This window comes from Gobius niger (genome assembly GCF_951799975.1).
Source record: "Gobius niger genome assembly, chromosome: 24".
NCBI classification, from domain to species: domain Eukaryota; kingdom Metazoa; phylum Chordata; class Actinopteri; order Gobiiformes; family Gobiidae; genus Gobius; species Gobius niger.
In genome coordinates, this window is record NC_136875.1 from 8,981,673 (window position 1) to 9,003,754 (window position 22,082).

The 22,082-nt window shown below is 43.1% G+C and overlaps 1 protein-coding gene across 1 annotated transcript in view; it reads right to left on the reverse strand.

The window, feature by feature from the left end:
- Nucleotides 1-17,433, reverse strand: part of foxp4 (forkhead box P4) — a 196,263-nt gene extending 178,830 nt beyond the window's left edge. The window contains exon 1 of the mRNA XM_079582163.1: nt 17,421-17,433. The gene's annotated coding sequence lies outside the window, so the exon portion shown is untranslated. The remainder of the gene's footprint in view (nt 1-17,420) is intronic.
- Nucleotides 17,434-22,082: the final 4,649 nt, after the last annotated feature.

Sequence of the window (22,082 nt, forward strand, 5' to 3'; positions counted from 1 at the left end):
CCGCCAATTTCTACTCATTTTAATAGAAAAATGGGCTCCTTGATGGGCCCACCTGGTCCTCCCCCCCTCACATCATATTCACCAATAAAAGTGAAGAGACTACAGTTTGATCAATGGTTGGATTTGAGGAGTTAATTTGTGTTTGCAGTCGCGTTAGGAACCTCCTTGACGGGACGCACATTTTAAGATTAAACCCGAGGATCTCCCGACGATGTACAGTCGGACATTTGCCTCACAGATCCCCCCCCCCCCCCCCCCAGGCCACATATCACATTTCTCTTAGACGACCATATCCCTCCGCCCTCCTCCGCTCCATCTACTGCATTATACGAACAGCCCCGAGTGGGACCCGCCGAATTCTCAAAGCCACAATTACCGCAAAGAACTATCAATTTCCCTCCAATTAACCCTGTGGGGAAGAGTGCGGGCCGGGCAGCCTAAGAGAGAGGGGGGGGGGGGATATTCAAATTTGGGACATCACACACCTCCACCGCCGCCTCCTCCTCCTGTCGCGGTTCTTTTTTAGCCCAGGGGTGTAGTCTAGCACCGGGGCAGTATATACGGGAGAACTGCCCCCCCCCACTCTCCCTCCTCTGGATCATCACGACCGGTTCGCCGCAGGTCAGATAAGTTACTGTACGGCACTATAGGGGCCCCTGTTCATTACCACTGAAGAGCCGGTGCTAATGGACTGGGAAGGGAAGATGGTATGGAGATAGGACGAGGAGAAGGAGGAGGAGGAGGGGGAGGGAGAGAGGTCGAATTTAGGGGCTTTTGGGGGAAATAGGACGCAGTATTGGGGGAACTGAGGCCACCCGCCTTAACCAAGCACATTTCCTCCAGTTCGGCTTTACCCAAATCTAAAGCCAATAGGCCAGCGTAGCACCTCATTTGAAACCTAAGACCGACAAAACTGATGTAAGATTTTTCCTTGCGTTATCGTCACTTTTTGTAGCGTTTTCATAGATACAGACGGCATCTCGTCATAGAAGGGGGCGTGGCTTCGCCGAGGGGGGAACAAGAATCTTTAGAGAAACACAATTTTCCACTCTTTTTTTGCCATTTTCTGGTTGAATATCAACTTATTCATCACACACAAATAAAGTCAAGTGTAAATCGGGCCCATATGGATATTTTCTCACAGCAGATTGTGCAGTAGAAGTGAAAAAACGGCAGTTGTAGCAAGCGCTAGCTAACCGTTAGCATTAGCCCGATGCTAACATGTAGCATCAAGTTAGCATTCTCCGTTATTCATGTATTTATGGGCTGTTGAACAACTTTGCTCCTCCCCATGTCTTTGTATCATTATTTAGTAGAAACTATGTTCATATTTCAGCATTTAGAGTAATTTTCATTTTTTCAAAATTGTTTTCCCCCTTAACTGTTTTCAAAAATGACCATATATGGGCGATTCCAGAGATGCCGCCTGTATCTATCCTCATTTACATCTCATTTTTTATCGCTATTTTATCCATGAAGCTTTTAGATTTAGGTAAAGCTGAACTGTAGAAAATGACGGGGGTTAAGAGGTTAAAGATTTGAAACTTGTACCGGTGTAGATAACTGACATACATGGCCGGAGTGTATTTAAAATAATGGATGGAGCCAGGTTTGAATTGACATTTTGATTTTGTTGGCATATTAGTTACAAAGGTTCGTTAAGGGGAGATTTTGGAGGTCAGTTTTTGAATAAGCTTGTTATGAGTGGAAGAAAACCTCAATGTTTACCTCTTTTTGGGGGGGTTAAAAACACAGTAAAGCAGGCAAGAAATTAGATATTGACAAATCACTCTAAAAATATGTGCAGATGTCACAACCACATTGTAATAAAAAGGCACCGTTGAATTCATAATTTCCAGTATAAATCGATGGAGGACACTAGGGCTGCAACTAACGATTATTTTGCCATCGATTAATCTATCGAATATTTTTACGATTAATCGATTGGCTCTGAATGGTGTAGGGATTTTAAAAAAAAAGGTCACATAAAACTAAAGTGGTGCCGCTTGAGGACATGTTGATGGAGGAAACTTAAAGTAAATGTTTGCTGGAGGCTCTTAGCGCTAATTCTGCTTCTGGTTGGACGAGACACAGACGGATATTTAGGAAATGTACAATATACAAAACACTACAGACCCTTACTATGAAAAACAAAGTAGGTTTTCATCAATAATGCTACATTTTCATGTCATTTTTGCTCTATTTGAGTCTGTGTGAACCAGAAAATGATTAATCGATTACTAAAATAGTTGTCGACTATTTCAATAATCGATTAGTCGTTTCAGCCCTAGAGGAAACATTAACAGCTTACTGTGAAAATCACGCAATTACTTTGTTTCCAGGTGAAGGTTTATATGTCAATGTGAGCCGTATGCCGCATATTCGCTTGTGCTATGACTCCGTCCGTGGTTTCTTGGTCCTTCAGTGATCCAGCACATGTCCAAAAAGCATCGCGCCGTGCCACTTTGAAACCATTATTCCACACCGAGTCCTTTTCGGAAATATAAAAATCTTTCTTTTCCTCGTGCCGTCTGCTCCGGACTTTACTTTCCTCTGGCCTCCCTTTCTGTCTCTCCCCTCTTGCCTTCCCCCCGGGGACGCGCAAACCCTCCCTCCCTCCCCCCCGGCCCTTCACCGAAAGTACTTTTTTTCGGGCAAACTTTCTCACTAAGCCCCCTGGAAGCTGTCTCCGAGCATGACACAGCCGAGCAACGCTAGACTGTTTTTTTTTCCCTTCCTTTCTTTCTTTTCTTTACCCCACTCCCGAACTTTCCTATCTTCTTTTGTCCCCTTTTAGTTTTTATTTTTTTTTCCCCAAGTCCACATCATCGCAGCCCCGTCCTGCCCTTTAGACAATGGCGCCCCGCGGTGAATAAAGTCGTAATTAAGGCCCACATGTTGCCGGTGGCAGGGCTGACCTTTCGCATGGGAGCAAGTGGACAATCGGAACTGGAACACGCTGCAAGTTAAGTGGCCTACATTTTGATTTGAGCGTTTATAATGAGGCGCGCCTGTCGAGCATTTCCGAACGCGAGTTAATCATGAACGAATGCCAAACTAATCATTAACTATCAAGTATTAATACGTGGTCAGTAGGCAAAGATTCAATGATGTACGCTTTGTCTACGTTCTTGACAATAAGCAGGTGTTTCTGTGACGTGTTTTTCCAAGATTTGGTAATATTTAAGTGAGTTACAAACACAAGTGTATCATGAATTAATAATGAACTAATGGTTTACATTGAGCCTGTTCATGAGTGTCTACAAATGGCGTACAACTTACTAAAGCACGGTATGTCTTTGGCTTATTACTATTTATTCTAGGGCTGAAACGACTAATCGATTAATCGACGACTAATCGATTATTGAAATAGTCGACAACTATTTTAGCAATCGATTAATCATTTTCTGGTTCACACAGACTCAAATAGAGCAAAAATGACATGAAAATGTATTATTATTGATGAAAGCCTACTTTGTTTTACATAGTAAGGGTCTGTAGTGTTTTGTATATTGCAAATTTCCTCAAATATCCATCTGTATCTCGTCCAATCAGAAGCAGAATTAACGCTAAGAGCCTCCAGCAAACATTTACTTTAAGTTTCCTCCATCAACATGTCCTCAAGCCGCGCCACTTTAGCTTTATGTGACAATTTTTCTTTTTTTAAATCCAATTTTCCTACACCATTCACAGCAAAGCGATTAATCGATTAATCGCAAAAATATTCGATAGATTAATCGATGGCAAAATAATCGTTAGTTGCAGCCCTAATTTATTCACGCTTATTAACATTTATTCACACTTATCAACATTCATTCATGCTTAGTTCATGATTCATGCATTTGCAGATCTTCTGTTTGGAAAGCTCTTTGTATTGGTCCCTGGGAACCATTGGTTACCTCACGATTCGATGCACGATACATGGCTTACAATAACGATTATCTCACAATACGCCAATACTGCGATACTCGATATATTGCACAAAAATAATATACGATTCCGATTCCGATAAAAAAAACATGCTACTTTTAACCTTTATTTTAACATACTACATATTATTCATCATTTACCATTTCTTTTCATAAATCTTTTATAAATGATCCCAGACTTACACACTGAAAATGGGTCTATAGATCTGTCAGTGACTTACAATTAAATTAACAAGAAACCACAGTCCTATTTAAAACATAATAAACAAACCCCAAATTAATCTTCTTTCTACGTATAAAAAACTATCATTAAAAGTAATTTATTTGTGTGACAGTGTTTGGTCCAAGTGCTTAAAATTGTAGCGCTGCCCCCTGCTGTCCTGACTGAACTCTTGATCATTACTGGAATCTATTGACGGTGAAAACAGTGGAGCACTGCTGCCTCATTAATATGCATGACGTTGCTCATTAATACGCACGACGTATCAAAAGTATCGATGTCGGAATAAAAAGTATCGATATCGGGGAAAAAGTATCGTATCGTCCCACAAAATATCGCGATTTATCGGAAAATTGATGTATTGTCAAAATCCTACAGGGCAGTCTACACATCTGGACCTTTCTTGACACATCTCCCTTTCCTCAAAATATGACTTTGGATGAATTCTGAAACGTCAGCCATTTGTGTCTTTACTATTCCCCGTTGGTGTCGTCATTTTAAAAAGGGGAAGGACATCTGGCTTTATTATCTTCAACATTTTCCAAGCAAAATGACCCATACGAGGAAAGTATCGTGTGACGGCTCCACTTTTACACAGCCCCCTCAGCTGCAGCGGGACACGGACATTTTTAGGGGCAATTTATAGTTTTCGAGACAATTTTTGTGAAGTCTCCTTGGACGCATCCTTCAAAAAAATGCACTTATCAGATTTGGAGTTAATTGAGCAAACTTCCTCGTTTCGGTTCAAGGCATCAATTTGGGGAAATTCAAAAAATAATTCCCCCCTAACAATTCAATTAATTCTCCTGGATTAAAACAAAAAAAAAACCGTCCAGCTGTCATTCCGGCTGTATCTACAAAGACGCAAATTTGTTTCTCTCATTTAGACCGTTCCCACCACACCTTTCATTGTCCTAATAACTAGACAATATGAAGTGCGACGAGTTTATATGCAATTAACAACGCCAAATATGTCGGAACAATGGCCATGTTTGTTCAGGAAAATAGTTAGAATTAGAACGCAATTAATTAATGTAGCCAAACAAGAAACAAAAAAGAAAAAAAGCTTGGTCCGACTTTAGCAGAAATAACAAGAGCTGTAGAGCTATATATCTGTTTTATGCATATTCTTCTAAATGCCAGAATTTTACGACTCTTTTTATGGACTGTCTGATATAAATGCATAGGTCAAGGCGCTTAACCGGTGCACTTTCAACCGTTTTTTTTTGTCATGCACAAAAAAATTATAGACTTCCCGTGATATTTTGTCCTTTATGAACCAAGCCGCTATACTTGACTTATACTAAATTAAAGGTAGCTGCTGTAAAATACCGCCGTCGTCTTATGTTGTGCTTTTGCAACTTTCAACGACTGAAACTAAAACGCCTGGCAACTTCATCCAATCATCAGACGTTTCAACTGGCCCAAATCACACACTTCAGAATTGTCACTAGACACCTTTATGAGTAAACCTATTGATTGACCAGACTTATTGCGAAACATAGAAGGCAGCTTGGGACTGGTTTAAGGCCTACCATCCTGAGAAACCAGACTTATACTTGGATATCTGTTTTGCACAATGTGGCTAAAACTGATTTTATCCATTGAAGGAATCCTTATGGAAATGTTCCTGAATGTCAAAGTAAGTCTGTTTACTCTTAGACATCGCCTCTCTTCATCTTGTGTTGTTTACTTCCTCGACAAACCGGCCTGTGCAATGTCGCCGGTCGCTTGCTGACATTTGCCGAGGGATTTCGGACCCAACCCCTCCATGCCCTCCTTCCCGTTTCCTTCCGACACATACACGGATATATATACGCCGCTCTCTACAGCCGCTCCTCTTTTCCTCCTGTAGCTTTGGGCGAAAACAAAAGTCTACCTAATCCTGCAGATCTAGACTGCTGTCCACCGCGGCTTTACGGGCCTTCGCGCTGCAGTCTTCCTGCTTTCTACTGTGTGTTTGCATCAGAGGTGGAGTCGAGTCACGGATTTTTCTTTTTTTTTAAGACCAAGTCACCCTGAAGTCCTCTTTTTTTTTTAGTTGGAGTAGTTCCGAGCCCAAGTCCAAAGTCTTCAAATCACAAGTCTAACTATGCACTCTGGATGTGCTAGGATGAATCTTTAGAGTGAGAGTTCCAGTACAAATCAAAATCTTGTGTAGACCTTTCATTGGCCCCCGTGATCTAACTTCATCAAGGTTTGCAATTGTACATTTCTCAGTTAAACAAAGTGTTATGAGATCTAGAAAGTGAACCTTTGAACTTTCCGAATCAAATCCAGAAAGTGGCAAAGGCGCAATTACGCTGAGACGCCAATGGGAAAACAATCAGATGGGTCTGGCTTTAAGGAAATGAACAGTTTCTCGCCGCTAAATTAGCCGCACAAATGTTCTACTTTTGTTTTTGGTTGCGCAATGGGAACGAAACCTGCGGCGCAGACTTGTTGTTTGCTGTAATTTTCTGAAACCAATCCGTCTCACAAGTCAACTTGAAATGCGGAACCTCAAGTTTTAACCTACTGACAACTGTTTCTCTGTGTTCTTGGGGGTATTTGGCGATCAGAGAGAGACAGGGAGAGAGAGAGAGAGAGAGAGAGAGAGAGAGGGAGGGGGCGGGGATTACACAATTATTCAGATAACAGCTGGGAATAATCGAGTGGCAGATGTCCTTTGGTCAACAATGGCCACGGCACACCAACAGCGCTAAACCGCTAACGCCAACAGCGCCACACTCACAGCCACGCAAGGACTGTGAAGAAAACCAAATGCAAGAGTTGGAGGATGAGGAAAACCTGTTCAAAATGTTCAAAGTTTCTTTCTTTCTTTAGCTTGGAGTTGTCGCCGGTATTTTGTCTATTTACGTTGACCGACGTTGGTTCGCTTTTGCCGCGTGATTATCCGTATTGCTAACTCAAAGTTGACGAGTATTGCGGTGCTTGAAGAATATCTTTTACAATATGTCCCCATCAATCGCAGGCCAGCGCAATACATCGGGAAATAAACGTTATCGCAAAACATTAGGTGCCGCAAGAAGCCGCGATTCATCACAAAAATCGCCGATGTTTTCCATTTTTTACAAACAGCTTGTAACAAAAGGCGACTTCAAAACTTTGTGCCAACCTTCTGTAAAAACGTTATGCCTTTCGGTCATTCATCATCGAAATGTCTTGAATCGTGATCGCAAAGTTCAAGACACTTTATCACTTTAAGATTCAAAAACGGGCAGGACACTTCTTGCTACATGGAAAAACAAATGCACAAAACAATTCTAATAAGAAAAAAAAAACATTCTTTTACATGAGCCACTTGTGGAACTTGCCTTTCAATTTACTCTGGGAATTTTCCGTCCAACCCCGGCGTGTTGTTCGGGTCAGAAATTGATTGGCACTTAATTGCGCGGACACACATGCAGAGCAGCGCTATAGCATCCCTCCCTCTGGTCTCCTATACCCCGCACCCCCTACCCCCTTCCCTCGCCTCCTACCTCCTCGACCCCCCTCCGCAGCCCACCTCCCCCCCACCCACCCACCCACCCACCCACCCATCCGTCAAAAGGCCACTATAGGAGCCATAGTGGAGACCGATAGTGTCCGGTCCCCCACTGGGCGAAAAATCATGTACACTCTTTCAACCTCAGGGCAGTGACATGCACAGAACTTGACAGGAGACGGACAAACATGAGAGAGATTTATTGGTTTAATTGATTACGGAGGGGAGAAAAGGAAAAGATCTTTGCGATTTCTGTTTAGTTCTTGTTCGAGCTCGACATAGTACGAGGAACCAACTTCAGAGAGGTTTTTGCTATGATGCCCCCTCGTCAAAAACAAACAAACTTGGGACAGTACGTTCCACAGTTTGATTGTGAAATCATTTAGTACAATGTCTTTAGTGAACAGCAAGAAGTCTCCATCGAGTCTCACTGTGTTTAGAAGCTACCGACCTTGTAGTTTACACTTCTGCAATGCGCAGGATTGGAATCTGGAACCGGAATCTCAACTCTTACAAGAAACATCCCAATTGTTTTTTTTTTCTGAAACTGGGTAGCCCTAATAAGGACAACAGTTGAGGCCTCTGTTCTGTTACATAAGCAATGGAAGTCTGTACACTACTTCACTGGTCGTGTCCTGATCAGTCCAGCACTCAAATTACCATCAAGAACCACTGTTAGAACCAGGTTGATTAAAACTGCTCTCTTCAGTTGGCCAATCGCCAAAAGTCCCATATCTAGAGAACCCATATCTAGAGAACCCATATCTGGAGAACCCATATCTAGACTTTGAGCTATGCGATCGTGGTAAGGCGTACCTAGCTTGTGGATTGGCCTAACATGCATGTTCTTAAGGGTTGATGGTGGCCACATTGCAACCTTCTTGGTCAGTCCGAGCACTGTCACCCACCACTGCGAAGTGAAACCCATGGCAACGCGGTGGGTGGGGTGTCTGGCATTCTCGCCTCACATCAAGAAAGTCTTCGGCTCCACTCTTGGCGCTTTCTGTAAGGAGTTTGCGTTAGGAATGGCCGGATCTAAACCTTTGTATTGCTGTATCGTTACCAAATGAGGACTTTCTGGGTAGTTACAGAGTAGCGACGACCCACACGAGTTAGAATATGGAAAATAAAAGGCACAGAAGTAATTAAAGACACAAAAGTATAGCTTTCTTCATTGTTCGGTGGCACAAACTCAGCCGAGTAATGGACTGACCCGTTCGTATGTGACTGGAATTCGAATCGACCACAAAATCTGCATTGATTCAAATAAAAGCATGGTGTCGCTCATCACTGGTTTGATTGTTCTGTCTGTCTGTCTTTGGTTTCTGACATCAAAACACTCGCACAATAGTCGACAACCTCCAGCTATACTCCAAACCAAGACACTGGCTCAAGAGCCTAAGATCAGAGGACTTACATTTTCCTTTGGAGGACAATGAAGTATCTAAATACATGTTGAGTGATCCAAAAACGTACAGAAACGGTCTGAATTATGCATAACGCGTCTTCTGGCGGGACTGAATCTTCGTGTGCGTCGATAAGGGAGCGGGAGGAGCGAGGGAAGCGGGACCCCGACAAGTGCTGTGTGGTTTGAGGGCTGTCAATCCATCAGACTGTGGCAGCGAAGTCTTTTGTGACATGTGATATGGAGGAACACTGGTTAACACCCCCCCCCTCCCCGTCCGTCCCGTCAGCCCCCCCCTGGATCATCCCGCAAGGCGCCGCGCACGCTACGACCGCCTAAGTCCTGTCCCCCGGAACTAATACCAAACACAAATGCTAATACCATGAAAGCGAGCGCGAGGGAGAGCGTTAGGGAGTTTAGCCCCAGAGTTAGCCAACGTCCCAATGGCGACGCGGATTAAGGAAGCACAATAAGACGCATTTAAAGAGTTATTACCACTAACTTTAGAAATGGGGGTGGGTGGGTGGATTTAGATTGTGAAAATATAACAAAATTCTTCACCATAAGGCACATCTATGGCGCTTCTACAAACAAGTTGATCACGAACGAATAATGGACGAGGAATGGGGAGATGACAATAATTTGGCGCTATATTGTCCAGCAACAAGTCCTTGAATGCCTATAAATTAAACGTGTCGCTACTACCAAGGTTAAGAAACGCGCTTCCCGACAAAAGTTTGTTCAAAGACATTACTTTAGCATTCAGGCTTTCCCCTTATCGCTCACTACTTACACTCACCGGCGTAAGCCTCGGCGCTGTTCGACTTCCCCCGTTCCTTACTGTACGCCCTTTCTAATACTTCTTAAATCCGCACATCACACGCTAACTTCTCCGCTCCATTGTTCTTGGATAGTTTTTTTTCCCCCCTCTCGATTCCTTCCTCCCCCCCAACTCCTCTCAGTGATCGCGGGGCCGGCCTGGGATTGACAGGCGGGTCGTCTTGTCAGTCTGCTTTGCCTTTTCGAATAACACCAGCGCCTTCTTCTTTTTTCCCTTTTTTTTTTTTTTTTTGATGAAACGCTCTACAGAAAGGTCGAGGAGGGAGAGGAGGAGCGAAGGCCCGGACTACTGAAGGAAAATCCATAACACAAATACAGCTGTCTGAAGGAGGGGAGGCGAGGGGGGGGTCGGCAACAACAGGCGGCGGCCCATCGCTGCGTGTCATTTAGAGACTTCTGTGCAAGAAATATGGGAAATGTTGGGACAATACGCGGGTAACACTTGTAATTAAGCAAACCTATAAAGCTTTACAAAAAAACTAGCTGGTCATCAACTACTAAATCATCTGTAAAGCTTTGTTTCATTAGTTCATGATTAACTTGTGTTTTCTGAACCCTTTCTAACAAGGCATGTCTTATTACGAAGTGTTGCCAATGTGTGTTTATGGTCACGGCCTGATGTTTAGGCCTGGTTAAAAATATCGGCAAATTATCGTTGAAACTGTGCAAAAGTTCAGTTAATGCTACGTACTGTATATTGAAATAGGAAAGAGCGGGAGGAGCATTTAAGTTAAGATGGATCTTAAGATTGGATCTTGATCTAGGCCTGGTGGAACTCGTAAGGTCAAATGTTTGATGACAACGACGATGTGAAGAGTTTGAGAACACTCTGGCCTAAAGTCAATCAACAATAAGTGTCCATCCTTGCAGAACTTTTCGGGAAGATGTCTCCGCAAGAACCTTTCGCGAATTCCCATTTGAATTCCTCCCGAGCACGTCATGTCTTAAACAAAGACAACGCTTTCCAACGGATTGTTTGTCATTCCTCCCATCTCCTCCGCCGCTCCCGCTCGCTCTTCAGTCCCGGGCCCCCCCCCCCCCCCCAGTATAGGAAACAAGAGGAGCAGAGGAAACCGTGCTTTCCGCTTTCCAGAGCTGCCGGGTCACACCTCCCACATCTATCAACTCCTAATGACCTCTTCGCAGCCAAAACGACGAGGCGAGTCCTTAACACTCCCATGACTTGCGCGTTCGACGACTGTTGCCGTGAAAACCAAACCGTGCGTCTGGGCCGAGACGAGGGCGAGAGTTTAATGGAACATTCCCCCTTCTTATGTCACACTTCTAAACATTTTGATTGTCGCCGTTTGTTTTTTTTGGTCGGTATCCTAACGTTTGTCGGACGTCCGTTACTTTTCGCACACTTGAAGAACTTTCGCCAAACACTCTTTTCTCTTGAGTCGGACTTTGCATGTTCACTCCTAACTTCGCGTACCATTAGCATTTGAAGCAACATTCCTCGCCTGCACGTACCCAGCAATCGCAAATCGCTAACACAGGATGCAGGTGGACAGCTCGAAAAACTATACCCTCCCTTTCTTTTCTTTTTTTTTTTTGCTGGTGTCCACTTTCTCTCTGTCTTCTTTTTTTTTTTTTTCCCCTTTCCCCTGTCCCCAATCATAAAAAACACACCTCATCTTCCAAAAATGTGGGGGCTTTATGAGACAGACAGACGTGTGCAGGGCCCTTCGAACTCTCCGAAATAACACGTACAATTAGAAACACATGTAGCGTCGGCACCGCGGTCTGCAGCACAGGAGCGGGGGCCGCGGAGATACGCGCTTCGGCTGTTGGATATTAAGGGGGGGGGGGGGGGGAGAAGGGACCGGGCAATTTGGAGAGACAATATTGTGAGCGCGATAAGAGTTCGAGACTTCTTCTTCGTCTTCATCGAGGTTTCGGTCCCGCCGTTCCGTGATTTTCGGGAGCGTTTAACAAATCACAGATGGCTGCGAAAAGGAAAAAAGAAAACGAACAGCTTGACAAGCGGTAAGCAAGTTCACTCGGCGCTGGGGCGATTTTCTTCCCCGTCAAGGAGTCCGTGAGCCGAACCTTCCAGTCTTGGCCCAAAAGTAAAGCATCACTGTCAGCGAAATGTCAGTGCTGTACATCATATGCGACCTAATGGGGATTTTTGCGTGCCTCCCCAAGGAAATCCGAGAAGAAATTATAGTCATTTGCAGAGCACTTCATCGCTATTTGATCTCTGATGTGGTGAGTTATATTCCTCCTCATCTCACGGGGCTAGAGGTGCCATTCTGGTGGGCCGGATTTGACCCCTGAGCGCTAGAGAAGGAGTTCGAACAGGGTTGGCAAGGTTTGTACGTAAGACCAGGTGAAGACAGGGCAGTTTGCTGTTCTCTTAAGACATTATCGCCAACATAATCGCACTCGCAACTTGGGACTATGCCCAAAACATTCCGGCCTGGATATCAAGTCAAACCCAACGCGACGAGCTTCACAAAGTAGACAGATTTGCCGTAGAACCTGAGGTGTCATTTACTGCACGGCGGCACCTGCAAAACACAACTCCTGATTTGCTCACCGGTTTCGTAATGACTGCCTTTGCCGAGCTCTTTTAGCGAGATTGAGAGAGATCTGGAAAATGGAAATTCTTTTAATTGCTACAACCGGCGAGCACTTCTTCTGTTTGCCGACTCAATAAATAGCGACATTTTTGCCCCTAGCACAAACCAGCAGCGTTTGACAAAGCCATTTTTTAAAATTCTGTTTTTTTTCTTCAAACAGAGCTACACTTCTCATGTGCATCATTATCTACATTTAAAGAAATTCCAAAAACATACTTATCTCCCATCCCACCAGGAATGTAGAATAACACAATAATGTCAATGTGTCTATTCAAAGATTGCCGTTTTCCCCCTTCTTACCGACTATCTCTGTCTTTCAAATCCGAGCAGGTTCTCAGCACTGTTCAGAATTGATACGTTCCCTCACTTGCCATCAAAAAGCCGATGGAGGACTCGACAATTTAGGTCAATCGCTTTTCTCTGCGCGAGCTCTTCTTGTCCTAGTTTTCTTCCAAAGATTCGCCCCCCCTTTGCGATTACTGCTAATTGCTCACTCGCTGCCTCCGAGAGAAGCAGCCTCCTTCCTTCCAGAACAATCACGAAACTCTTTGTCCGACCGCTTTCGAAATTTCGAGCGTCAACACCGCACGCACGAAAACCCGCAAAGTGTGTCTTCAAAAAGCGTTTCGACAAAAGTGCTTCACGTCGCTCATGGGCATAAATGGGATCAATTCATTTTTTTTAATGGCATTGACGAACCCTCGGCATCGGGACCGACCGCTAAACCGCCGGGATTAGCTCGGGAACTAAATTAACAATTGCCTTGATAAAATAATACGCCAGTTTTACGTCAAGCCTTGAGTCTTTCTGATGACATGCGAGCAAAAAAATGACAAAACGAAGAATTAGAAATTGACTTCAATAAATATTCAAACATTTATGGTAATCGAGAAGCTGTGGCAGCGATGACGTATGTCTATTTGTGGATGCAGTTCCAGCACAGAAAAAAACATGAAAACTTCAACTTTTGAGCGACAAAACACCAGCAAAAAATCAATATATAAAAAGAGTTTCCCATATCACAGAAGGCATTTTTACAGGTATATCCAAGCGTTTTTGCACCATGGATGAACATACATTTGCAACAGCGGCAATCGCATCACCACGCACAGCAGCAGTCTCCAATATCCCGATTGAAAAGCACATTGGAATTTCCACATGCAATATAAAATCGACAATATAAATGAAAACTAAAATAATGCGTCCCCATCGGTTTGCATACTGTACATTTGTTGAATACACGACAATGAGATCACTTTTGCAAGCAATTAGCCTACACACACACACACACACACACACACACTCTTTCCAAACGAACTCCTCGTCGTCTCGTTTTTCTCCCACTTCCAATAAAAGCAACTTGGAAAGCATTCTCTCTCTCACTCAAATCTAACCGTTTCGGCTTTTAAACAAATTGCCGCAAAGGGAACCAAATGCGCCCGTGAGTATCCATTCCCGGGGTCACATCCTACACATATAGCGGCAGCGGCGATAGTAGTGATAGCACTTCAACGTCACTTAGGGAGCCCACTCAAACTTGTGGCTAAAAAATCCAGAAGGGTTTAAATGAATTGTCAGAATGCACGCGCTTCCAATTTGTCAATCCGACCATTTCGAACCTGGGGGGTGGGGAGGGAGGGAGGATGGATGTAACCATACAGTAGTAAGCACTTGATCACGCATACATTCCTGAGGGCTCTCCAGTTGACTTGATGGTCTAAAAAAAACGATCGATACAGCCTGGGCTTTCTTTTGGCACACAAAAAAAAAAAAAAAAAAGCCTGTTAAAACGCATGCAATTTACACAGACTATCAGTGCGTGGTTGCAAATTCGAAAGCCGGATGGTCCGCAGCCGGAGAAGGGAAGAGAGAGAAAGGCAGAGGCTGAGTTTTTTAGGAGAAAGTCAGAGAGGAAAACGGAGAGAGCGGAGAGGAGGGAAAAAAAAAGGTGCCGCTACAATGGGCCAACGCGAGCCCGAGGAAGGTTTTTTAGTTTCCAACGCCTGACGCTCGGGCTAATCGCGTATGCGCTTTTGACAATTGATTTTTTTTTTTTTTTTCAGTGAAAGTTTACATTTCATTCCATTTCTGAGCGCGGTGACGGTCTGAGCGCGGTGACGGCTCATCGCAATCTTTCACCCATGAGTGTAGCTGAAGGAACACCAGGGGAAGTTCTATTTTAGCACAAAAAGATCTAGAATGTCTAACAGTGGTTACAACCTGGTTATGGTCTTTACATAATCGCCTAGTTTATGTGTAAAGATTGTGCAGAGACAAAATAGAAAAGCAGATTTTTTAATGATTGGATGGGCTTTTCTGCCTAATGATTTGCCTTACGTTTGCAGGCCAAATATGTACTTTGTTTTTTATCTGTGGTGACAATAATGCATAGAAAAAATATTTACATGCAGTCTCACTCAAGATTATGCCATAAGCAATTGAAATGTATGGAGGTTTAAAATCAGGGGGCTCAAGTCTCGCAATCTCACCTGTGATCAATCTCAATGACCGAGAAGAGGTCAGGAGGATTTCCGTGTGTTAAACGGTCCTGGAGTGGAAAGCGTTCTTATTTTAGTTTGAGCTAAGGTTTTTTTTTGGGGGTAAATGGAAATCAATGCTCAATATGAAGGATGAAAAAAAAAAAAAACGTGATTGTGATTATTTATTTTTTGCCACATTGCCTATAGTTCCAGTGCAAGCAAAATAAAACAGTTTTTTAATCTGGAGCTTTTGGGTCGTGATGGATCGCGGTGCGTAAAAGTGCGTAATTGCTGTGAAGTGGTCACATCTTCGCTCTGTTTCCTCCGCATTTTACCACCCACTCCACAAGTTCACTGCGCCCTTTTCCCCTTTTTACAATCTCGATTTCGAAATCTGGTTGAGCCTTTGCGAAAAAATCCCTTACTTGCGTGTCTTTGAAAAAAAAAAAAAAAGTCTTGCCCACTACCTGCTACTTTTGGCTGACACCACCACCACCGCCACCACCAGGACCAGCAGCAGCGAGGTAACGGAGCGCGGAGGTGATGCTGCCTGCCCTGCGCCCTCTCCATCCATCCCACCCCCCCACCCTCTTTCTTCCTTTCTTTTTTTTTTTGGGAGGGGGGGGTGGGGGTACTTGTGCTCTCCATTAGCGCGCAATAAAAGCGTGTCACCGCAGCGACTCGCGATCGCCCCAGATGCCGACGCATATATACACACACACACACATCTTATTATTACTAATATTGCAGCCTGCGCGGGACGACGGAGGGGTTTCGCAACGCGAGAGCAGGCGTCATGGGTGTCAGATAACGGGACGGGGGGCTGAATAAATAAAATGTCAAGCGGTCCCCGGGCGCATCAATCAAAGTCGTAAATATCCCTTTCATTGTCGGCGTAATGCGAGTGAATTTGACAGTGATCTAAGGCGACACGTGTCCTCGTAATCCTCCTTTTCACACCGGGGCCATATGATTGTCTTTAAAAAATCGCGATAAAGATGAAGAAAGTTACGCACATTCTCCTTTTCTTTTGGCCATGCGTAAGCAAGCAAGCAAGCAAGCAAGGGAAGGCCAGTCTCCGAAAAAAAATATATTAATAACGTGTTTGAGGAGTTTGTCTTGTTGCCTAGCAGGAGAGTATTTACGCGTTGTGGTGGAGGCCTTTATTTTTTCTTTCTTTCTTCTTCCTTTGCAACTTTTACGCGCGGTCGCAGCAAATAGAAACGGGGAAAACTAGAACAGACTCGGTGCAAAAAAAAGAAAGAAAAGAGAAAGAAAAGAAAAGAAGAAGTGACACACACTTCACCAACTTAAAATAAACTTTGGAATTTTAAAAAAAGAAAATGCAGGACGAAGGAGATCGTAAAGGCGAGAGTGGAGAGGGTTATTATTACGCACGGTCTGACTGTTTGAACTAAAAAGGTCGCGCGTGTTTTTTGAAGTTTGCTTTTGTTATTATTTGGAGCTGTGCGTCAGGCGTGATGGATGATGAGCCTGTAGTCACATTTTAAGCAGAAACACTATGGTAAACACTCGAGGGGGGGTTAAAAAGTGAGCGCTTCTTTTCTGGAGTCAAAAGTCAAAAGAAAGCATTGTCCCACGCTTCAACTTTTTTTTTCTTCTTTTTTTTCTTCTTCCCCCTACTCCTCTTCGCACAAAAGCCTTTATATTATGTCCGGGCACCCTTTTGAAGTGCCCCCCACATCGGTTGTGATTATGACACCCGTCCTACAAAAAAAAAAATCCACTTTTTTTGAAATTTAATGCCGCTGGTTTATCTGTTTTTTGTTCGGAGCGCGCGGTCGGACGCGTAAAATTATCACCGCGTAATAACACAAGACGGCGTTTATTATCGCATCCCTTAACGAGGCTTATTAACGAGGCGAGTCCGAAGCCTCCGCACACCACACCACACCACAAATCCTACACAGCACACTCCCGATTTCCCTACTTTTTCGCCATGACACAAAAAAAAGCTGTTTGTTTTGCACGTGCGCTTTTTATTCGTTTTACGCGTTCGACTTAAAAGCGGCCTTCTTGCGCGCGTAACCAAACTTTTAAACGAGCAAAAACAAACTCCCATCGAGGCTTGTTCTTTCGCTGCGACTGCTGCGCGTGGGAGACAGGGCTATAGGAGGCGAAAGTTTGTGGGGGGAATCGCCATGTGCGCTCGCTTTTCAAAGCAGCGCTCGGGTCGTCGGTTCGCGCTGGGGTCGGAACCGTGCGTAAAAGATAAAAACGAACCACCCCGGGGAAAAAAAGGGAAAAGTGGGTCGCCTCGACGTCGCGAACTCTTCCACGATGTCGGTGCATGCGCGGGGAGGGGTGCACGCGGGGGGAAAAGTTTGGAAGGAAGAAGGGAAATCGGAGATAAAGTGAGGAAAAGAGCGTGTAGGAAGTAAACGGGGTTGGAAAGAAGAAGAAGAAGAAGAAGAAGAAGAAGAGGGGAGAAGAAGAGTAGGGTAATCAACCTGTTCTTGTTCTCTCTCGCGAAGAAGTCAACTTTCACGCCGCGGCGGTTGGACCATGTGGACGGGGCAGCCCTTTCGCTTCTTTCGCTCCTCCAAAAGCCCCGGCGTCCGCTCCGGTTTTGCGCACTCTCTTCCCCCTTTTTTTTCTCCGCTGGTTTCCCCTTTCTTCTTTCTTTCTTTCTTCTCTTCCTTCCTGCTTTCCTTCCTCGCTATCTGTCTCGCTTTAGGAGTTTTTTTTCGTCGATTCAAAACTCCGAATGGATGGTAGAAAAACAAAACAAAAAACAAAAGTAAGAGTCGCTGTGCGGAGAGAAGGAGAGACAAACGCGTCGGGACGAAGACTTTCTCCCGTTTTTGTTTTTCTCCTCCTTTTGTGCGTGACTCTTTTTTCCTCCGCGCAGTTGCGGCCCCTCTCTGCGTGTGTGGAGTGAAGTCGGAACAATGCGAGAAACTCTCTCTTGTTGCGCCGCGCGGAACTTGCGGGGAGGGGGGGAAAAGGGGGGGAAAGGAAGAACGAAGGGGGCAAAAAAAAAAAAGCAAATCGCGGAAAAAGGTCCTTGTTTTTGCGGGTCCTTTCTCCCTGCTACTTTTCTCGTCTCTTTCCTCGTTCAGTGAGCGCTCCTCTGCTCTGCCGCCGCCGCTGTAGCCGCTGCCGCTGCCGCTTCTGCTGCTCCTGCTCCTCTCTGTCGCGCACTTTTGGGCATCCCGTGTGGTGGTGCGTGGTGTGTGCTGCCGCCGCCGCTGCCGCTGAGTGAAAGCGAGCGAGCGCGTCTCCGCAGATCACACGGGCTGGAATGGGCGTGCGCGCGCGTGGGTCTGTGTCTGTGCGTGTGTGTGCGCCTGTGCGTGTGTGTGTGTGTGTCAGGAGAAGTGTGTGTTGTGGTAATAGAAGACGAGGAAGGAAGAACACGGGGACAGTTTTTGCTGCGTGCGCTCTCAGTACCGTAATGCCTCTAAAAGCAGGTGCGCGTCCTCGGTCATGGGGGCTGCGCGCGCGTGTACAAAGTGACAAACAACGGGGAGATTGTGACAGGGCGAAAAGTCAAAAGGAGAAAGTGTAGGACTAAACAAAGAGCGAGACCGTGGATCGCACTGTCGCTCACCAAAAAGTAGGAAGTACACTGCAAAAAGTAATGAACTAGATCAGTATAAACATCTCAATTTGAGCACAATAATCGAGACACTGCAGGTGAATAGGAAAAAAATGTATATTTACAGATATCAATGTGAAACTTTTGCTGTAGATTAACTGGCATAAATGTGAGAAAAAAAAATACATTGCAAGTTTTCTGTCATTTTATCTTTTCATATAAGAACAAGGTGTTTTATGCCTAAAAATGACCCAAATTTCACATCTTTTCGGCGACAAAATCTGAATAATGGATAGAGCTACATTCAAATTCATGGTTTCCTTTTATTGATGAATGAGGTACCAAGACGTTTTCAGAGGGGACTTAGGATTTCTTGCTTAGTTTTAAAATAAGTCATTTTTTAGTGGAAAAATTTGTAAAAAATTAATTTTCGCCTCATTTTTTGACATTCAAAACTCAATAAACGGGGCTTAGGGATTAGATAATAAAAAGTCCCTCTGAAAAAATCTTCCAAGTATTGTTCAGTCCAAGGCTGGAAAATTGGAAGTCTTTAGGTCCTACTGACGTGGACATAGTGTCGCCACAATGACAGAAAAATGTGTTTTGAGAAAAAGGCCCTTGAAATTGTGTTCTCCCATATAAGTCTATGGGGGAACATTGAATCAGCGCAATATTTAAACATGTTGTTGTGAAGATTAGGTATATTTTCTGTTTCCGGGTGAAAGCTTATATGTTCAAAGACCAATTTGGCCCAAAACCTGAAAACTGAAAAAAATTGAGTTTTGCCTGTAGTGTCTCCCCTTAGTTCTTGAGCATTTGTCCTAGAGTTCTGTTGTTCTGAGATGTTTCTGACTCGTTTCAATACATTTTGTCCTTATTTCAGGTCATTTTCTTTGCCAATGGGGTAAGAAAAACGGTCTCATCTCATTGGCAGTTTTACTTTCTTATATTTCAAGCGAGATTTACCCTAGAACTGGTCCGAAATGCCCTCAAACAAGCTAAGTAAACTTGGTCCGATCAGGAAAAATGTCTAAATTAGCGAAAAACACTCAAAACAAGATACATTTCCTCAATTCAAGTCATTTAAGACAATGCTTGATATTTACTTTTTGCAGTGTATATCTTACACAACAGCCATTCCCAAAGTCCGGGACTGATCCAACCCATCAATAATAATAATTTACTCCATTTAAAAAAAAAAAAAGTCATTATTATACAGCTAAAATGACTGATCTGTGAGCAAAAAAAATAAAAAAAAATCTCAATGTAGTAGATTACTTTACCTCATGAGAAAGGTACAGTGCATGAATGGCAGTGTAATAAAGAATGTTGACGTTGTTTTTAGAATTAATTAATTATTTAGTAAGTTAGGGGTGGATCGATACTACCATAGTATCGATATAACGATACCAAACGGCTACTTTTATACGTATCGATACCGGGTAAAAAGCATCGATACTAATTGGCATATTTAAAAAGAAGACGCAGCAGCAAATATACACAAAATGACGATTAACTTCATTGTTCTGAACCCAAACGCTCCTCAGCAGAAGAGTGTCGGACTGGCCCATCCATATCATTCTAGTTTAAGTATAAGTGTTCATTTTATACTTTGTTTATGTATTTATTTCACACTGACTTTGTTTAATTAACCACTTAAAGTAATACACCTATAATTTTAATGTACATATTAATAATATAAAATCCCCAGTTTTAGAAATGTATATTGAATCACCCATATAAAATGACCAGCATCGATATCGAGAAAAATGACCCCCAAAGTATCGGTATCGTATCGATTCCAAAAAAATGTGGTATCACCCATCACCAGTGGAAGTTCTACCTCCTATGTCACTTCCTTAGCCCAAGTTCGACAATAAATATCCCCGAAATGTACCAATGTAGCAAGAAAGTGAAACCTTAACTTAACATATCACATGCACTAAAACACAACTTGATGATTGGACCTAAAACCGTATCTAATAAAAACTCATAAGCCAATAAACAATAACTAATAAGAATAACACTTTATAATAATTACACCTTATTTAACATTAATACATGTAGAATTAACACTTAATTCATCATGAACAATTCCTTAGTTAAGTGTGACTACTTAATACAGTTAATAAAAAGTCAAAGTTAGGTTCAAGCAGGATTTACTGCATCAATACGCTGGAAAAGAGAGCGATATTCAAGAAGTGAGAAAGATGGAAAAAGACAACATGAAAAAAATAAAAATAATAATGATAATAATAATAATAACAATGTTCTCTGAAGGGCTATGTACATAAATATTTATATTGCTGTATACATATATAAACATGTATATGTATACGATATGCGCTTAAATGGACTACATGTATATATATATTTCCATTTCATTTTATTTATTCTTTTTTCAAGGCAATGCAACCTAAAATAAAGCAACAATCCAACAAAAAACAATACAATACAATACATTCCATGAAAAAAAGAACAGGAGTTGGATGAAGAAAAAAAATCTTATAAACTCCTACCCCATTCTTGAAAATAAAAAAAATGTACAAACTAGATGGCCTAACCGATGTAAAAAACAACAACAAAAAACAACAACAATTAACAACACATATACATATATATATGAGCATATACATTTTTTATTTATTTTTTTCTCTACAATATCCTATGTATGTTCATGATAAGGTACTGGGTACACTTTTAGTTGACATGCTTTCGGAACGTTACTATGGTAACTAACTGTAAATGTTTGCCTTTAACTATGTCAATTTGGAAGGGGTTGGGCGTGTACAAGCACCTTGCTTCGGCCTACTCCTTTTGGGCATCTTACCGGCTAGCTGTTTGTTTGTTTGTTTGTTTTGTCACGTCATCTGCTGAATACTGAGCTGCTCAAATAAAAGAAAGAAAGAAAGAAAGAAAGAAAGAAAGAAAGAAAGAAAGAAAGAAAGAAAGAAAGAAAGAAAGAAAGAAAGAAAGAAAGAAAGAAAGAAGAATGCCTATAACTCATAATGAAAAGCTCCTCTTGCTAAGTAGTTATTAAGTGTTAGTCAGACTTAACTAATGAATTGATCCTGATGAATTAACTGTTAACTCATTATTTATTATGGCTAAATAAGGTGTAGTTATTACAGAGTGTCACCAAATAAGCCATACGAAAAGCAGGTGCAAGTGTGTCCACAGGTGGATCAGGGCCCAAAAGTGGGTCACGGCACCAATGGCGATAGTGGGACCTTCGAGCCTTTCCCGGGGCTCACTTCTTACACAAAAACATTCCCTGGGTCTGTTTGAATTAGTTATTTTAATCACGATTTCAGCTCAATACTTTGACGATGTTTACTTTGTCTCTGGGTCGCGGTCGTCCTTGTTGGATTCATTTTCGGGTCCCGTGTGCCATATTAGGTGCAACTACCGGAGCAAAGTGAGTTGACGTGGTGAATCTCAATGTATGTGTGTGTGTGTGTGTGTGTGTGTGTGTGTGTGTGTGTGTGTGTGTGTGCGTGCACGTGTGCAGAGGGAAGGCACTGATCTCTTGACCTCTCTTTGCATGGCGGCTCAGTGGTGCCATTGTGGA